Source organism: Adiantum capillus-veneris, chromosome 9, assembly GCF_014529385.1.
Source record: "Adiantum capillus-veneris isolate H3 chromosome 9, ASM1452938v2, whole genome shotgun sequence".
Lineage (NCBI taxonomy): Eukaryota > Viridiplantae > Streptophyta > Polypodiopsida > Polypodiales > Pteridaceae > Adiantum > Adiantum capillus-veneris.
In genome coordinates this window covers 58880476-58885786 of record NC_140939.1, presented here as the reverse complement: position 1 = coordinate 58885786, position 5311 = coordinate 58880476, and the positions used below count along the sequence as shown (strand labels likewise).

At 36.8% G+C, this 5311-nt stretch overlaps 1 pseudogene; it reads left to right on the top strand.

Annotated features, from left to right (window-relative positions):
- The first annotated feature begins 735 nt into the window (after positions 1 to 735).
- LOC147450541 (small ribosomal subunit protein uS13z/uS13y/uS13x pseudogene) lies at positions 736 to 1011 on the top strand (annotated as a pseudogene).
- Positions 1012 to 5311: the final 4300 nt, after the last annotated feature.

Genomic DNA, 5311 nt, shown 5'->3' with positions numbered 1-5311 from the left:
TAAGATATACAAAAGAGGTATGCTAAAATATATATTGTTATATTTTCTTACAATAGGTGGAGTGAAAAAATAATATTTACAATTTTACACAATGTGAAAGGAAAAAGTACACTGTAGTTAACTAGCGTAAAGAAAAAATTGAAATCTCATGGATAAGTAAAATAGAAATATATAAATGAATAAATACACTCTCTTGAGATGTAAATAAATATAAAATTTACAAAAATCACAACCCACACCTAATTAGTAAGTGGGTAGGGAAAAAAATACTCACACCTAGTTACATAAAAGGACACACTTTAGAGAAATATAGACATTTATGAGCACACCATATCCACTATAACGTGGTATCACACACATGAAGAAAAATAAGGTATGTACAATCTTTGAGTTAGCATGTGGGTAGAGTTAAAAGGTTAGTAGTGATGGAATGAGGCTAAAAATGTGAAACTTTTAATAGCAAAAAGCAGCTATCACTGGAAATAGTCCACGCCGGTGTGGACTGTTTCCAACAAATTTTTTTTCAATTTTTGGTTGAGAGAGAGAGAGAGAGAGAGAGAGAGAGAGAGAGAGAGAGAGAGAGTCAATACATTTTTCATGTTCTCAACACCAAAGTGGATGGACGACAGAAGATCATTTTTGCTGTGACATCTATTAAGAGTATCGGCAAACGTTTTTCTAACCTCGTCTGCAAGAAAGCGGTTGTAGACATGAGCAAGAGAGCTGTCTTCTCAAGAGCTTGAAAACCTGATGTTTATCTCCGCCAATCCTCGTCAATTCAAGATTCTTGACTTGTTCTTGAACAAGAAGAAATATTACAAGAATGGCCGATTTTCTCAAGTGGTGTCTAATCAAATTGATATGAAGTTGAGAGATGACCTGGGAAGGCTGCAAAAGATCAGGAACCACCGTGGTCTTTGTTATTATTGGGGCTTGCGGGTGCGACGTGGTCAGCACACAAAAACAACTAGAAGGCGGGGGAGAACAGTTGGTGTGTCCAAGAAGCGTTAAGTCAAGGCACTACAGAGTCCTTAGGATGCAATTCCTAACAGTTTTGATACTGATATGTGCAGTAATATTTTTAGAGTTCAGTTGGAGGTCTTCTTCTCTTTATCAGCTGGGTATTGTAATTCCATGAGAGCATTTTAGAGTATTCTTGCCTTGAATTATGTATTCACTGAAGTGAATGATGAACACTTCTGGAATCATGCTAAAAAAGAGAGAGATAGAGAGAGAGAAAGAGAGAGTGAGAGCGGGAGTCTCGGCATGAGTGCAGAAAAAAACAATTTCACAAACGTACAAATTTCCCCTCTATGTTATATTCAAATAGAAAATTTCTCAAATAACGTACTTTTTTTTCAATTTAACTATTTTCATGAATTTTCCAAGCGTATTTTCTCCTTCTCCCCCTTCTTTAACTAGCTATTTTGAATTTTCAAGATCCAATGCTCACCCAAAAACTAAAAAATAAACCTACAAGAAATAGTCCGTGCCGCGTCGAAACAGGTCCGTGCCGACACGGACTGTTTCGACGCGGCACAGACTATTTTCATTATGTTTTTTGTTTTTGTTTTTGCTAGAGAGAGAGAGATGTTTCTCAACTCATGTGCAGTCACGACGAGAGAGAGAGAGAGAGAGAGAGAGAGACAGAGAGAGTCGGCATCAGTTTTCGGGGAAAATCAATTTTGTTGAGAGAAAAGGAGAGAACACAGAAGTAGAACCCCAAAGTGTGTAGAATACACACATAAGATGATGTATATATAGAGGGGACCTGGGTGCCATATATAGAGAAGCCATATATTGAGTAGCTTCACATGTGGGTTTTTCCCTTGATCCCCCAAGGGTTTTTTCATCCACAGTTAGGGACCCTTATTTGAGCGGGGGTGTTGAGCTTATATGTGAAGCTACTCAATATATGGCTTCTCTATATATGGCACCCAGGTCCCCTCTATATATACATCATCTCATGTGTGTATTCTACACACTTTGGGGTTCTCCTTCTGTGTTCTCTCCTTCTCTCTCAACATTGTATCAAAGGAGTACGTTTTTGTTTTCGATTTTCCTCCTGATCAAAATCGATTTTGCAGAAACTACCCGTGTGAGGGATCGGAATCGATGTGGTCTAAACTTTTCAGAAGGAAGTTTCTTCATATTCTGCACCGATTTTGAGTTATCCTTCACGGACTGCGTACATACCTGAAAAACAGCTTCTGCATTTTGTTTTTTATTGTTCTGCTAATTGAAAACGATTTTGCAGAAACTACCCGCGATGGACACCGGAATCGATGTGGTCTACAACTTTGCAGAAGGAAGTGTTTTCAAATTCTGCACCGATTTTGAGTTATCGTTCACGGACTGCGTACATACCTGAAAAACAGCTTCCGCATTTTGTTTTTGATTTTTCTGCTAATTGAAAATGATTTTGCAGAAATTACCCGCGGGGTAGACCGGAATCGATGTGGTCTACAACTTTGCAGATGGAAGTTTTCTCAAATTCTGCAGCGATTTTGAGTTATCGTTCGCGGATTTCGTACATACCTGAAAAGCAACTTCCGCTTTTTGTTTTTGATTTTTTTGCTTATTAGAAACGATCTTGCAAAAACTACCCGCCTGAGAGACCGGAATCGATGTGGTCTGCAACTTTGCAGAAGAAAGTATTTTCAAATTCTGCACCGATTTTGAGTTATCGTTCGCGGACTGCGTACATACCTGAAAAGCAACTTCCGCTTTTTGTTTTTTATTTTTCTGCTAATTGAAAACGATTTTGCAGAAACTACCTCTCATGGAGACCGGAATCGATATGGTCTACAACTTTGCAGAAGGAAAAATTTTCAAATTCTGCACCGATTTTGAGTTATCGTTCGCGGACTGCGTACATACCTGAAAAGCAATTTTTGCTTTTTGTTTTTGATTTTTTTGCTTATTGAAAACGATTTTGCAGAAACTACCCGCGTGAAAGACCGCAATCGATGTGGTCTACAACTTTTGCAGAAGAAAGTGTTTTCAAATTCTGCACCGATTTCGAGTTATCGTTCGCGGACTGCGTACATACCTAAAAAGCAATTTTTGCTTTTTGTTTTTGATTTTTCTGCTTATTGAAAATGATTTTGCAGAAACTACAAGTGGGAGAGACCGGAATCGATGTGGTCTACAACTTTGCAGAAGAAAGTGTTTTCAAATTCTGCACCGATTTTGAGTTATCGTTCGCGGACTGCGTACATACCTAAAAAGCAATTTCCGTTTTTTGTTTTTTATTTTTTTGCTTATTGAAAACGATTTTGCAGAAACTACCCGCGTGAGAGACCGGAATTGATGTGTTCTACAACTTTGCAGAAGAAACTACCCGGGATGGGGATTGGAATCTATGTGGTCGATAACTTTGCAGAAGAAAGTTTCTCTAAATTCTGCACCGATTTTGGGTTATCGTCTCGGACTGCGAATATGTTTGAAAATCAAAATTTTACTTTTTGCTTTTGATTTTTCTCATAATTGAAAACTTCTGAATTATATTTTTCTTCATCAATCATATATTTGTTGCTAACATAACTTTGCTGCAGAAGCCAGTTACACATCGTTCCGATTCAGTCGAGCCGTTGATGATCGTCCAAATTCTATCGAGCTACTGTTGGTACATGATCTTTTGTTATATGATATACTCGTTCATTGATTCTCGTATAATTATTCTTTTAGAGATATAGTTTACGTCGTTTCATTGATGATTTCTCATTGATACCATAGTGATTTTGATGGTACCATGATGATGTTTTGTTAATACTTTGGTCATGGTGATTTTCGTTGATACCATGATGATATGTCATTGATATCATGGTTATTCTCGGTGGTGCCATGATGATATTTCGTTGATACCTTGGTTATTCTCGGTGATTCCATGATGATATTTCGTTAATTCCATGGTGATTTTTGTTGATACCATGATGATGTTTTGTTGATACCATGGTTATTCTCGGTGATACCATGATGTTGTTTCGTTGATACCATGGTTATTCTCGGTGATGCCATGATGATGTTTTGTTGATACCATGGTTATTCTCGGTGATGCCATGATGTTGTTTCGTTGATACAATGATTATTCTCGGTGATATCATGATGCTTTTCGTTGATACCATGATCATTTATTCATTTTTATTGACATAATGATGATATTTTGTTAATACTTTGATGGTATTCATTGATCACTACATTGATAAATGTTGTTTTATGTAGTATATACACATATCATTTGTATCACGTAATCACACATTTTGTACTTTTACGTTTATACTTTATGTACCATATGTTGTCGTGCGTATATATGTCGTCAAAAGAGTGGCGTCGCGAACCATCTCTTATGGCATTGTGAACGTAATTATTTCATTAACGATGCTAATAGTTTTCATGACATGTTTTTTTGGAGTCTATGATCTATGTAGGATTGATCAAAGAATTGATTTTATGAAGACAAACTTGGTGACAATAAAAGATTTATGAAGATATGTTGGGTGATGCCATATTGATGACAACATGAAGACATGTTTGGTGATGCGATATTGATGACAAGCTACACAGCAGATTCACGGAGACACTTTTGATTACAAGCTAATCGATAGCTTTTACACCTCTTTATTGAACCTTTGTATTCATTATTGTATTTGATAGGAGTAATGTAACTCCTCATAAAACATTCATTGTAAAAGGAGTGATGTAGCTCCTCGTAAACATTTGTATATTCAATGATTTTTATAATATAACGGTGGGTGTATATAGAGCTGTGGGTTTTTCCCTTGATCCCCCAAGGGTTTTTTCATCCACAGTTAGGGACCCTTATTTGAGCGGGGGTGTTGAGCTTATATGTGAAGCTACTCAATATATGGCTTCTCTATATATGGCACCCAGGTCCCCTCTATATATACATCATCTCATGTGTGTATTCTACACACTTTGGGGTTCTACTTCTGTGTTCTCTCCTTCTCTCTCAACATGGTATCAAAGCAAAATCGATTTTGATCACGAGAGAAATCAAAAACAAAAACGTACTGCTCTGATACCATGTTGAGAGAGAAGGAGAGAACACAGAAGTAGAATCCCAAAGTGTGTAGAATACACACATGAGATGATGTATATATAGAGGGGACCTGGGTGCCATATATAGAGAAGCCATATATTGAGTAGCTTCACATATAAGCTCAACAAATTTCACAAACGTACAAATTTCAACTTATGTAGATTCAAATAAGAAATTTTTCCAAATAGCATATATTTTTCACAATTTAACTCTTATTTCATTAATTTTTCAAGCGCATTTCGTCCTTAC